General features: G+C 36.8%; 1 pseudogene; it reads left to right on the forward strand.

Annotated features, from left to right (window-relative positions):
- The window catches only part of LOC102831377, a 107,216-nt pseudogene extending 91,959 nt beyond the window's left edge, over window positions 1-15,257 (forward strand).
- Window positions 15,258-15,542: the final 285 nt, after the last annotated feature.

Below are 15,542 nucleotides of genomic sequence, written 5' to 3' on the forward strand. Positions count from 1 at the left end.
TTTGTCTTTTTCTTGTAGAGGTGTTGTAGTTTCCTGTATATTCTGGAAATGAGTCCCTTGTCTGATATGTCATTGCAAAAGATTTTTTCCCATTCTGTGAGTTACCTTTTTACTCTTCTGGTAACACACATACTTTTTGACCTTACCTTCACTAAACTATCTGTTGAGTTGCTTCACTGGTTAAAGCCATTTCTTCAACTGTCTTCTTCTCAGTCTCTCTCTCTGTCACACACACACTCACACTCTGAGATTTCTGGTGAGCCCTTTGAGCAATTGTCCACATACGATGTCTCCTTGATCTAGTTTACACTTTACTATTTCCTTGGATTTGGTCAATAGTAGGTAACAGCTTGCCCAATGTCACTTACAATTTTGGTGATAAAATCTTTTAAAGTAAAAGGTAGAAGAGAGTGTTGTGAGTGTTCAGATATAGCCAGTGATCATAAGACAATACAAGTACAGACTTCATACTACCGAAAAAGCTAGTCTTATGCAGTGTAGTGAGTAGGGAAGAAGTAATTCAGATCTCTCTGAAAGATGAAGATGGTTGAATGAGCCATCTCAAACTGGAGTTATATCATGACTCTGTAAGTCTTTCTCCTCTTATCTGTACTTTTCCAAGTTGTTCTATATTTATATATAGAACAGAGACTGAGCCTTGGGCAAACATGGTGTTGCTGTTAAGTGCCTTTGAGCTCAGAGTGACCCTGTATAGTGTTTCTGTGGAGCAGCTAGTGGGTTTGAACTGCTGACCTTGTGGTTCGAAGTCCAGTGCTGATCCTACTGTGCTACACCAGGTGTCCTGGGCAAACATGGAGGACAGTATATTGTGATTTCTAGCATATTCTCTGCTGCCTGAGTGCCAAGGTTCAAGTCCCAGCTCTACAGCTTCGTTGCTCTATGTCCCTGGGCAGGATACACATCCCTTCAGTTTTCTAATCTTTAAGTTAATACAGCTAAAATGTTTAGAAATGTGACCAGTTAATATTAACTTTTACTGTTTTATAGTTATCTCTCAGAAGCTAAAAGAAGAGTTCCCAATAAGACACTGGATCACCTATAACACATAAATAACAGAGTAGGGTAGATAATATATAAAGTAACTCTATATATCATTTGCATTTAGTCTAAAACTACATTAAAAACAAAAAACCACCTAAACATCTATTTGCAATCTAAAATATGAATGCTAGGCCTTATTCTACATCTTACATGCATTCATTTATTGAACAGGAACTTACTGAGTTCCACTAAGTACCGATACTATTTTAGACCCTGGAAACACATCAGAAAGGAAGACCCATGTAGGTCCAGTAGAGAAAACAAATAGGCAAATGAAACCAAATGAATGAAAAAATGGTGAAAGAAAATATTGTGGATAAATGATGTGAATGGAAGAATAGCGTGTTTACCTAGAGAACTACAAGGAGATGTATTTTTGCCAGACTTATCAGAGAGGGTAAGGGAGACTCTCAGAGGGACAATTGAGCTTATGGAAAGGACCAGTGTTGGAATACTCAGTAAGCAATGTAAACATGGACTTACTTGGCTTACTTATTATCTCTAGCAAATAATTCTACTTTTTTTTTTTTTTTTTATTTTAACCACAACAAAGGGTCTACTTCTAGGTTTGGCTGGCATCTGTCTCTCTCCCAACCCCACATCACCTTTCTACAGAATCAAAGTCTCTTTAAATTTACAATCCCTGAGAGAGAAGGAGTACTCAATAAACAAGGTAAACACGGGCTTACGTGTGCTTACTTACAATCGATAGTGAACATTTTCACATATTTTTCAGCACATCATGGGATTCATGTGGTGAAACCCATATGAAACTGTTCAATACAGATTGGTAAGTAAGCTGTGCTTACCTTGCTTATTGGATAATCCACCACTGGGAACTCCCAAGATTTTTCTGGGAATGAGAGCATTATGGGCACACAGAATGCTTCTGAAGGTCCTAAAGTGGAAAACATTTGCATTGTTTTAAAGATTCCAAAGGGATGGTGCTATAGAAGAAAGCATTAGATCACAAGGTCATTTTGAAGCACAAGGTGGGTGATTCAGACTCACTTGCAGCTTCTTGAAAATACTATACAGGCTTGCTATGTGTTGGAACTGACTCGACAGCACTGAACAACAAGGGGAATTTGAACTTTGTTGAGCTGACTGGAGATTGGGAAAGAAGATAAGAATAGGGACGTGAGACAGGAACATGCCTTACAAAGTAGGACTACAATTACATTTCTGTTTTACTTTATAAGGTCTGTTGAACTGCTGTGTGGAGAATATAAGAAACATTGTCAATACCCTGATACTGCCTTGGTTCCTCTTGGAAACTGGTGGGTCCCTTACTAGGACTTACCCCCAGTTGGTTTCCTTGGGTGGACTGCATTATTCCATACGAGGTCACTGATGAGTTATCATGAGTATTTACTGGTGAACACTCAAGAAATCCAATCTGTACACATTTTAGTGAGAGTGAGGCTTCATTAGTTGATTTTGCAAAATTGGGCACCAAACCCAGAAGACAAGATGGGCAGGCACCCCACCCAGCCGTTTTATAAGTATTTTTATCTCCTAGCTGGAGAGTCCCTCATTAGCTGAGTACTGTGGGGTGAACAATCTTCCAAGACATTGCCTATTTCCTTTTTATGGTTGCATTCGTACTTAAAGTTACTACTTTTCAAACAGGTTGACCCTCCCTGTCCCCTAATTCATCCTGTTTACCCGTACCTCAGGTGCATGGACCCCTATAGTTGCTATCTAAGTCAACAATCTGTACCTTGGTGAGTTGGCCATTTCTTGGACCTTTCTTTCCATATTTCTGAAGATGGACCAGCTTGGGATTTATTTCTCCCAGAATAATAGGGGAAGAGTAAAACTCCAGATGACAGTTAGAAAGTCCATGCAGTAGTACAGATGGTATAGCAGAAACATGTATATGCATGTGTATATACACGGCGTATGTATGTGAGGGGCAGGCTTTGGAATGCATGTATCATAATCCTTACTTATCAAATCATTCAGGAAATTCAGATGACCACCATTAACAAAGTAATGAGTTTACATAGAATATGTGAGTATATCCAAAACATGTTGTGGAAATATATTCATATATCTATGTGAATGAGATGTCTTACAATAAAACTTGGAGTCCTGGGTGGTGCTGTAGGTTAAGCATTGGGTGGCTAACTGAAAGGACGGAGGTTCAAACCTATTAGCCGCTCCTCAGAAACCCTATACAGGGTTGCTGTGAGTCAAAATTCATGGCACGGAACAACCACACTCTGACTTAGTATGATTATTTAGTGTGTTAATAATACTGAATTTCCTGTTTCAAGCTTTTTTTTTTTTTTTTTTTTTTGCCATTGCACTAGTGGATGAACATATTTATTTTCTCCTACCAGACTTGTATTTCCATTAAAAATGAACGTCCTACTTTTATTTTTTGTCAATGAAAAATCTATATTAACAAGTCTTTAGTGAGACTGAAAGACGTATCAGGGATAATTGCTATTGAAATGAATGTTAAGGATACCCGGATGAAGATGGTGCTGATGGAAGGAGGCACCTCAGCTATTTTCTGCTCAGGATGTATGATGCTATTGAAATTTCAAGTCTCTCTGGGAGTTTTCCAATCAGCCTCCTGGCTTAGAAATTCATGATGTGAATTTTTTTTTTTTTATGGCAAAATTACAAAATAAAGTGTCCTTCTCTCTTAAAAATAAATTTTGAATTCAAGAAGTGATCTGGCTTGACACTTGTATAAACTAACTTTACATTCATGATGAATGAATTTAACATAGACAAGAAGTTTCACCTGGTTCCTCATTAATACGATAACATCCTGAGTTGGTGATGAGGTGGGACAGGTTCTGAACTTGCCTATTCTAACTAATTTATTCCAGAATGAGAACCAAGTCAAGTGTATCCACATGAGAACTCATCATGCCACCTAGGAAAAGTGCATAATTATCCTGAAATAGCTTCTTACCTTAGGAATGGGACTCAGAATCCATTGTGAGTCAAGTTATTCAACCTGGAGTTGGCTTTCCCCCAGCCCCTCCTCCTTTGTCCAGGGCTAATGCAGACAAATGTGCTAATCCTCCCATCATGAGTTTGGCAGTTTGCCAACTGCAGGGACATTAGCTCCTCATTAGCACCTTGTCATCTGCCCACAAATCCACATCCCAGAACAAAAAGTAAAGTGGCCAGGCCCATTTCAAGCTTTGACCATTGAAAGAAGAAATACCAGTCCATCAAGTTCCTTATGGTTTCATTGCTAGAAGTGAAAGATAAAACCATGTGTTACTTAAATTTGAGAGGTCAGTGGACATATTGGTCATCTGTTTAGTTATGTAAAACATCATGATATACAGGTTTTTAAAATTCAGATTCCAAGTCTGATGTCTTGTTTCTAGATCAATGGGAGATAATCTTTTCTTTTTCTTCCAGATTATGAGGGAGCTTCATAAAGTTTGTGGAAAAATGGAATTGAAAGATAATGGAGTTTTTCCATGAACTCTTGAAGCACTCTCATATTGTCTTTGTGATTTTTAATGACTGTTAATAAACTAGCGTTATAAAGTTGCAGGATACTACAAAAAAGAACAGTTCTGGACAGTAATTTTGAGACATTCTGGGCAAACAGAAGAACTGAGGTTATTCGCAAATTTGTTGCATTATGGAACAGGTGAAGAACATTTGATAAATTAATTCTTATTAACACACTACTTCTCATCCCTGCACACACACATACTGTGGTAACGCTACGATGGTTACGAATCAGGCTACGAACCGCAAGGTCAGCAGTAGAAAACTACCAGCTATTCCGCAGGAGAAAGATGAGGCTTTCTGCTCCCGTAAAGATTTACAGCCTTGGAAACCCTGTACAGGGTCGCTATGAGTCAGAACCGACTCCATGGCACATAACAACAGCAACATAGAATGTGTCTCAATCTGTGATCGACAAACTGTGTGTGTCTATGAGCATGTGGATTAGTAAAAGCTTTGAAGAGAAGTATCCCACAATCTGTCTTTGTGGTCATGTCAGCAGCCAGCCATCTGGGCCATCAAATTTGGTCACCTTATTATGAACTAATCCTTTGGATCAATGCACAGCTGACTGAAAATGGGTTGAGAATTCTGAATCGAGTGGCTTGGATTTGATTTTCTTCCAAGGTTGCAAATAACTGTGAGACATTTCTTTGAGACCTTAGATTTTCACCTTTGCTTCTGGGTCCCTTAATGTCTAAGAATTAGACAATGAAGAAAATAATGTTTAATCATTATATTTTGTCATTTCTACTTCAGTTCAAATTCTCCTCTGCTTGAAAGCTTAATTTCCTTTAAAGCTGGTCTGGTTTCACTACTTTGACCTTATGTCTATCTGTACCTTTGTACCCAATAATATAAATTGATTCTAGAAAAAATTAATCAGTGATGAAGTTGGTCAGTGTCCCCAAGGTGCAGCCTACTAGGATGGAATGAAAATATTAAGGCTTGGATTGCTTTTAAAACATGCACTGACAGCTTATAGACCACCAAAGATTTTTGGTTTAATTTAATAGATTCATTGGCTGTAAGGACTGTTCAAGATGGAAAGATAAATACAATTTCAGAAAAGAAGGTGCTGCCTGTTAAACTGTACTGATTCTACCTTGAAAACATTAAGAAGGAAGCTACCAGTTAGGATATCTTCATGCCTGTTGTTGTCAAGGGTTGTCAACTTGACTCTTAGACTCATAGTGACTCTATGCACAATCGAATGAAACACTGTCTGGTTCTGCACTTCCTCACAATTGTTGTTACACTTGAGCCCATTGCTGATGCTACTGTGCTAATCCATCTCATTTCATGTCTTCTGCTTTTTTGTTGACCCTCCACTTTACCAAGTGTCCTTCTTCAGGGACTGGTCTCTCCTAATAAAATACTAGTTGTCCTTCGTCTAACACAGATTTGTTCTTTGGCAGTCCATGGTACTTTTAATATTCTTCTCCAATACTATAACTCAATTCTTAACAGCACACACCACCACCATATATGCATACATACACACATACATACATAATATATGTATGTACAGACATATATAATTATATACATATATGTTGTTGTTGGTGCCATTGAGTCAGTTCTGATTCATAGAGCTCTTCTGTAGAGTTTCACAGGAAAAGCTGGTGGGTTTCAACCACTGACTTTGTGATTGGCATTCCAGTGTTTATCCTTCAGTGCCACAAAAAGAGTCTCTTTCTCTCTCTCTGTATATATATATATATATTTGTTGTTGTTGGTTGTCATGTGCCATAGAGTCAGTTCCGACTCATAGCGACCCTGTACAGGGTTTCCGAGGCTGTAAATCTTTACGGGAGCAGAAAGCCGCATCTTTCTCCTGCAGAACAGCTGGTAGTTTCGAACTGCTGACCTTGCGGTTCACAGCCCGATTCGTAACCACTACGCTACCAGAGCTCCATATATATATACACACACACACTTATATATAATAACTGTGTATATTACTTTTTTGAAGTTGTATTATCTTCCCATCTTGAACAATTCTTATCTGAAAGGGATCTATTAAATTCAACCAAAAATCTTTGGTGATCTGGAAGGTGTAAATCCGCCTCAATGTTGCCATCCCCCTGAAGTTGACTGCATGTTTGGGGACACTGACTACATTTTTGACCCAGGTCTCACAAGTTTTCCATCTTTGACAGGGAAAAGTCTTACCACTTTTAAACATATGCAGTCTCAGAAACCCTATACAGGGCCGTTATGAGTCAGAATTGACTTGATGGCGGTTGGTTGGTATCACTTACTTAGTGGAACATATTTGAATTTTCCATCTTCACTGATTTCCACATTACACAAAAGATTCATATATGTATATGAATGTTTTTGTTACGTGTTGTCAAGTTGGTTCTGACTCATAGCGACTCTATATAGGGTTTCTGAAGAGTGGCTGGTGGATTTCAACCACTAACCGTGAAGTTCAAACTGACTTTTCTGTCCAGTGCTTATCCTACAGCGCCACACCAGGAATCCATATATATATGCATATATACACATGCATATATGCACACACGTGTATGCATATATACACACATATATGTTGTTAAATGCCATTTATAGGGTTTCTGAGGAGTGACCAGTTATTTTGAATCACTAACCTTGCAGTTTAAACAAACCTTGCAGTCCAGTGCATTATTCTGCAGTACCACACCAGGACCATATATGTTTGTTGTTGTTAAGCATCATCGAATTGGTTCCAACCCATAGCGACCCCATATAGGGTTTCCAAGGAGCAACTGGTGAGCTTGAACTGCTGACCTTGCGGTTCAAACCAACTTTGCAGTGTAGAGCATTAACCCACAGCGTCACACCAGGACTTCATATATATATAAATATATATGAGGGCTTTAAAAAGTTCTAAAATATATTGAAAATTTCCCCAAAACCTTTTGAAGCCCCCTTGTATATAGGTTGTCATGGTGGTTATGTACCCTAGAGTTAGTTCTAACTCAGAGACGCTGTACAAGGTTTCTGAGGCTGTCAATCTTTACAGGAGCAGAAAGCCTCATCTTTCTCCTGGGCAATAGCTGCTAGTATCCAACTGCTGACCTTGTGGATAGCAACCCGACTGTGTAAGCAGTATGCTACCAGAGCATCTGCTTATATAGAGGGAAGGGAACCAAGATATATAACATTCACAATTCCGGCTTTCAAATTCAGAAGTATAGTTATCACAGACATACTTCATAACTCAGCAATGCATAAAAAGTGTTTAAATAATAGATCAGGATGACAGATGTCATAAGCATATATGAAATGGTTATAGTCAAACCTGGCAAATTTTGAGATGTGGTTTCAATCACAGTATTTGTTGTTGATTTTTATATATGATCTTAGGCAATTTTAAATTAGGGCAGGTGTCACCTTTAATTTATTGTCAGGTGGAAAGCACACTTATTTTGTACTCTAAGGATTTATTCAACTTAACTCTGTAATTGCTAGCAATATACAAGCTCATTATATCACAATTTAGTATATTTGATGCCAGCTGTTTTGGAGTTAATGGCAAAGTCGAAAGAAATGACATAAAACACCCTCTCATGTTTGGTGCAACCATCATAATATTAACATTCAATACCTCCTGTCTACCTGGGAGTTCATTTTAGTATTGTGTCTTAACATTGTCATGGATGAAAACAGTAGGTTTGATTTTACACAAAACATTGCCTTTCATATTTTGCTAAGTACTAAACTTTCCCCCTTTCCTTTAATGTATGAAAAAAGCTCTTCTACCTAATTTCTTTTTCTGGGAGTTTATTTTTTTGTAAAGCTTCAACGAAACACATAAGAAACCAAAAAATAAGTAAATAAATAAGGTGAAGGTGTGTGAGAAACATCTGCATAAAAAGTATGAAGCAAATGTGCTTTTAATTAGATTATATGCTGCTCACTAGTTTCCTCTCCAGATATAAGTGGGCATTTCCTACTTTTATTTTACTAGAGCCTGTGGTACTAAGGAGAGTAACAAGATTAAAAACAGCATAATAACCCAAAAGCACAATTTGGAAACTACAAAAAAAAAAACAAAAAACTTTTGTTACTGGGAACTATATGTATATGTTGTTGTTAAGTGCCTTCTAGTAGGTTCTGACTCACTGCAACCCTGTATAGGGTTTCCAGGGAGCAGTTGGTGAGTTCAAACTACAGACCTTGTAGTTCAAACAAACATTGGGATACAGTCCTTTATACCACAGCACCACGCCAAATACACTATATGTTGCTGTTAGTAAGTGCCATGGAGTAGATTCCAACTTATAGCTACCATGTATAAGGTTTCCAAGAATCACCTGGTGGATTTGAACCACTGACTTTGCAGTTAGCTGTCCAGTGTTTGCATATCATACGGTGCTGCACCAGGACATACATGCCCGCACTTTTGGGCTTCCAAAAGGTTGTGGAAAAATGCAATTAAAAAAAAACAAAACTGGGATGTTTACATAAACTTTTGAAGCCTCATTCACACAAGTCTATTATTATTATTATTAATAGTAACACTTGTCACTATTATTCTGTTAAAGTTTGATACAACATATCAATCATCTTTATATTAATATATTTATATTTAAAAATTGATATAACATATCAACCATGTTTATATTCTAAAGTGTCCCCACACAGAGCCGTTGATATTTTTGTGTTACCTTTGGTTCAGTTGCTAAATCAAATATTGTTGTAAAAATTCCTTGGTTTGAAAACAGGTAACTTTTTCTTTTTTAAATAAAAGCATTATTTCCTATATGCACAAAATGCTACATCTGAAGTATTTCTTAAAATGGAACAAATGTTAAAATAAGAAATCACTTTTAGGAATACTTGAAAAATACTTCTCATCCTCTAGTTACTATTATATGTAAGCACATATTTTGTGTAAAATACATATTTTGTGTATTTGTGTTTTTAACTAGGGAAAAACTCATTTGTCTTCACCAGGTGACACCATACTAAAAAAATTTTAAAAAGTGTTTTCAGGGAACAATCCACTAGAAATTTAGTACAGCTATTTTCAGTACTTAACTTTTTTTAAATTTCTTTCTTTCTTAAGTTCACCATGATATGATATTTTATTATTAGATTAAAAAAAAAATAGTCACCCACCAGATATTAAAGTATGCAATTGGTTTCAGTTCAGGCAGGTTTTAACTGCGTTTTAATTAGCTTAAAACATATGCTTCCATTTATCGTATTATGTGGAGTACATCCTATCCCATTTAGCTGGGTATTGAGGACTATTGTACAATATTGTGTTCAGGCTAAAACAATGAAATACTAATTGGATCCAGTAAAATAACTGTAACATTTCCGATTCCTATTAGGTAGATTACGTAAATTAGGCTAATATAAAATGGTGCTTAATAGAATTGCAAATATGGTGTGATGATACATTCAGACAGGAAAGACAGTGAAAAGGGATTTTGGAGGAAATCAGATACATTTGCATTACAATAACACATTTCCTGCTGTGAGGGCTTTTGCTAGGCTGGAAAAAAACCCACACTCCAGTACCACTCCCTCTTATTTACATAGGAATGTTATCCCTACCTCTCCCTGTTCCTACAAACTGTTGTCTGTCTGTTACTCAGACTACCATGCTGTTTTAAGTCTGTTGATGAATATAGACCTTTTATTGTTTTGTGGAGCATCCGATTTGAGGTCTTTATAGTACAATGAGGGAGCATTTCTTTTTATATACAGTATGTCTTTTTTATGATGAGAATGTGCTTTGTAGGCATTAAAACTCACTACAGTCATTGGATTGGATTGATATTTCCTATTTGAGCTACTAAATGCTTGGTGTTTATTTTCTTCTTTTGTTTTAAATGTAGCTGTGACATTAGTGTGTACTTTAGTTGTACTAAAAAAAAACATCAGAAAAAGAAGGTCTTTCCTTTGGTATTTCAGTTCGCACTTTGGACATCAACTTCAATGTTATTGTTAAGTGTCATTGAATCGGTTCAGACTCACAGAGAGAGACACTTTATAGGGTATCCAATGAGTGACTGGTGAGTTTGAACCGCTGACCTTGTGGTTCAAACTGACCTTGAGGTCTAGTGCTTTATCCCACAGCGCCACTCCAGGACTCCAAACTTCAATAGTAGCCATGTATTTGTGTAATATTTTAAATTATATGTATGACACATATGTGTCATGTATATATCCTTTATATGTATGAAGTTGGCATCAGGAAAGACAATGATAAAGTGACCTTTTCTCTAAAAGCATTCCAAACCAGCAGTAATATTTGTCTTTGTTCATTAACAGTGCCCATGGGAAATTGCTTTTGTGTTTTTGAGGAATCTAGAGCACTTTGTGGGCTGAAAAGTATTTCTAGGGAGGAGATTTTTGAAGCTGCCCCTCAAAGGAAAAGTTGCCCAATGAAGTGGGAAAAGGACTACATTTTTCCCTTGCAAATATATTGATAAAAGAGTTCTAAGATGAACTCACAGGCACCCTTGAACCTTTCCACCGTTTGCTCCTAGCGCTAAGATCCCAGCGTGTCTGTGAAATGGCAGTGAGAGAGAAGACCATTCTAGGGCCCAGCATGCAAATGAACAAAACTCGGAAAGGAAAAGAAAATTTAAATTCTGTCTATTGTATTCTAAGCAGGTTGCAAGCAAGTCTTTGTGGAGCTGGTATAAAAATGAATCTCATCTCCTTCCTGGCATGAAAAGTAAAAACATACTTTATTTCCTCATTCACATAGGCAATTTTTATGCAGTTTTATCTTCAAAAAGGTTTTGTTTTTGCTATGAGTTTAGTGTATAACATTTCCATTCATGACACAAATTATTTTATCTGCATCTGTGCTTCTGATTCAGACCTTAATCTCCCTGAGATCTTTAGTTGTTGAATTTGTCACTTTATTTATATTCACAGGTAGTATCCCTCTCCCTTTAAAAAATATTGGAATTAATATTATTTGCCCAAAGGGACAGCAATTTAAAAAAAAACTGACTATGTTCTCGTATGGAACACACTTTCCTAGTGATGCAAGGCAAGTTAAAATCCTTTAGATTCAAATTCCCTTCTCTTTCATCCTTCAGCTGTGAAGAAAAGGATTTTCATCCCAAACAATGGTAATTGTATAGTAAGGAAAATGGTTCTGGCCCAGAGGAAAGTGCCTCTGGCACCCGGAAGAGGAAGACCTGGGCAAATAAATGGTTTCTAGGCCCTGTTTGCTGGCCTTAATTTGAAAAGGAAGGCTTGATAATTCATGGAAAGAAAAGTGATCAATCACCTAGGTGATTTGTCCCCCACATCAAAGGATCACTAGCTTTTCTCCCCAATATACTGACCTGGAAAAATTAGACTGCATAATTTGCTTTGGCATCATTTTTGTATATGCAGAGTGGGAAAATATCTGTAGAATTAGCCCCTAGAGATTGCTCTTGAAATCTACCTCTTCTTTCTCTATTAAATGTTAGAGGTTTTTTTTTTTCCCCCCTTCCTATTGACTTCCAAGTCTGAGTACAATGTAATTTCATATCAGGTAGAGGAGTCAGCCATGTTAATCAGAGAAGATTTCTATTCTCAATTAATTTTTTAAAATTTTATTTTGAAATAATTTCTGATTGACAGGAAGTTGCCAAAATAATATATCCTTCCCCAAATGATGGAGTTTCACATAACTAGAATATAATATTAAAACCAGAATATTTTGGTACCATCTATGTACCTTATTCGAAGAACCCTCGTTGGTGTTGAGCTGCTACTGCAAGGTTGGCAGTTCAAACTCACCAGTTGTTTCTCAGGAGAAAGATGAGACTGTTTGCTCCCATAAAGATTTATAGTCTCTGAAACCCTATGGAGCAATTCTAGTCTGTCCCGTAGCTAAAAGCAATTTTTTGTTTCATTTTGTTTTTTAATGAAATGGACTCTTAACAGACATAAGGAACATGAAGTGTTTAGGTTCAAAATGAAGCAGTAGCTTTTACAGTATACAGTTATAACCAGGTCCAGATGGATAATTGATATGATCTAATTTTTATCACAACTCAGATATGAATTTTTAATTGCATTTAGGATGATAATTTTTATTCTTGCACATACATATACATGACACATATACAGTAATAAGTTTGCTGTAGATCTAGTTTTGTCTCATTGATTGCTAATTGTTGTTTATGTGTAAACAAACATATTAATAACTACACATTCCAACATGTAATATATTGCATAGATTTACAGTGGTTAAATCTGTGCCATCAACCAGTGATTAGCAAAGGATTTTGTAAAGGGCCATGTAGTAAATATTTTAGGCTTTGTAGGCCTTTTAGTCTCCTTTGCAACTATTCAACTCTGCGATGGTAACAGGAAAGTAGCCATGGACTATATGTAAACGAATGAACCTGACTTTTAATTAGACTTTATATGTAAACGCTGAAAATTTGAATTTCATATACTTTTCATGGGTCGCAAAATATTATTAGTTTTATTTTTTCCAGCCATTTAAGAAATGTAAAAACCATTCTTAATTTGCAGGCAGTATGAAATCAGATAGTAGACTGGGTTTGGCCTGCAGGCTACAGTTTTTCAACCCCTGCTCTATAACAAGTCTCATAGTACAGTGGATTACACGTTGGATTGAGAACTGCAAGGTCAGCAGTTCAAATCTACCATCAGTTCCGTGGGAGAAAGATGAAGCTTTCTGCTCCTATAAAGATTTGGTGGTGGTTATGTGCTGGAGTCGCTTCCAACTCATAGCAACCCTGTACAGGGTTTCCGAGGCTGCGAATCTTTAAGGGAGCAGAAAGCCTTCTCTTTTTCCCGCAGAACAGCTGTTAGTTTGAAACTGCCGACCTTGAGCAGCTTCACAAGCCCTGTCCGAGGTTACTAGACTACGTATGGCATTGGGTCATGTTTTCATTGACAGGTTGTGCACAAAAGTTTTCTCTGATCTGATCTTAAGTCTCTTTCTCGTTGCCGCTTGAAAAGCATAGAAAAGTGATGGGGGCGAAACTCCAATGCCAACATTAAGAATGTTCTTAATGTCATAGTACAGTAGCTTCTTTCTGTCTTTCTTCTTCCACCCTTTATTTATTTTTGTAGACTTAACCTTGCCTTAAAGGGAATAACTCAAGTTTCTAAAATTTTTCCTGTTTTCTTGTCGTGGATCTATTAGCAGTACATGATGCATACTAATTATAAAGTTGGCTGTAACAAGAGTTCCTCTTGTGAATCCATTTAAGAACTGATTGTTTACTATCTTTTTCTGTAAGTATAAAATTTTAATTATGCCACTGACAGGAACTGTGCGTGATGCAGTGCTCTACATTTATCACTGGGAGAGGGCCAGTTGCAGAGCTGTTTGACTTTGGAGAAATCCTGATGCGTTTGCAATGTTGAGCAGCAGGTGCCACATTATTATGTACAGAAAAGCAATTAGGAAGCATATTGGATGAATGGGGAGTGCATTAATATTAGCAAGTACATTTGTCAGTGGTTTTGATGCGAGTCTTTTTCTTTCCTTTATGCAACATTAAGATTGTGGCTCTCATAAATTCTCCCCTTAAATTGCCATCTGTTCCCTTGTCAGGCAGTAGTGAGGTAGAGAAAAGTTTTCTTGACAAAATGAAAGGAATTTCTTTTATTTAAAGTAGAAGCAAAAGGGTCTATAGAAAGTTGCAGAATTGTAGGTTGTGCACTTCAGCATTGCGTGTGTTAAGTAATTGCCTTTGAATGTAACATTAACTGTGGAACCCTTTGATTTTTTACAAGTTGCTATTTTTTTCCCCAGTCTTTTCATGTATTTGAAAATTCAATGGGAAAGAGTTATAATTAGATTAATGCAATGACAACCGGCTGTTGGCCACTTGGATTAGGAAGTTTGGGGAAGGAATGAGTGAGTTTTTTATTGCTGTGAATCTTTTCCAATTTGCTGACCCAGGACCATGGTCCCATCTCCTGGAAGGATTTAATATTCATCACTAGAATGACGTCTCTTTAACTCTAGAATAGTTGTGAGATAAATATAATAACATTTGAAAAGCATATATAATAACATTTGAAAGAAGTTTTCCATACTATATGTGCTATAACAAATTGATATTATTTTTACTACTAACTTGGTGTATAAATTTTATGAACTTTTCTGAAATCTTAATGGAAATGTGTAGCAAATGAGTGACTTTGTATAAATTGAGTTTTGGAGCTAACAGAAAAGTTAACTGAATTTTTTTTTCTTTAATATATGCTTATTAATTTTTTTTAAACATTAGCAGCTTATATAATGCATACAGGCTATCATTAAGTTTCTCATTGTTCTACGTCTTGGGCATTTTTAAAAAGTCCTTAATAAGAATTAAGAACTGGGTTAACCTTGTACCCAAAGTAGGGCATTAACTAGTTTGAAAACAAAACAAAACACAAAAATAGCTGTTATTGTCAACACAGGTTGATCTTCATTTTTCAGAATGTAAAAGCATATATCCATGGGTACTTCAAATAGTTAGTGGAAAAATTCCACTATCTTTTAATTGCAGTTTTCAAGAAATTTTGAAACCTTCTCCTACTTCCCGGTTGATTACAGGCATGAGAAAGGAGGAGCTTTCTTGAGTGGTATCATTTGCCCACCCAGGTTAAAGCTGTCAGTCAAGGATAACCCATACCTGTTGACAGCTGCCTATGGGACTAGGCTACCAGACCTGAAGGACCTGGAAGGAAAAGAGAACATGAAGTTTGTCTGAGCTATTTTCGTTTCCTTTCCTTGCTTTTCCCATAATAACCAGTCAGACGTCTAACCACTCGTGAACCAAACTCAAGATCAAAGCTAGTTTATTTACTTAAAATGAGAATGTTGTTTTTGTTGTTGTGTGCTGTTGAGTCAATTCTCACTCATAGCTACCCTGTAGGGCAGAGTTGTTATTGTTAAGTGCTGTCGAGTCAGTTCCGACCCATAGCTACCCTGTATAGGGTTTCTAAGGAGCAGCTGGTGAGCTTGAACCGATGACCTCATGGTTCAAACTGACTTT

This window comes from Chrysochloris asiatica, unplaced genomic scaffold (genome assembly GCF_000296735.1).
Source record: "Chrysochloris asiatica unplaced genomic scaffold, ChrAsi1.0 scaffold00114, whole genome shotgun sequence".
Lineage (NCBI taxonomy): Eukaryota > Metazoa > Chordata > Mammalia > Afrosoricida > Chrysochloridae > Chrysochloris > Chrysochloris asiatica.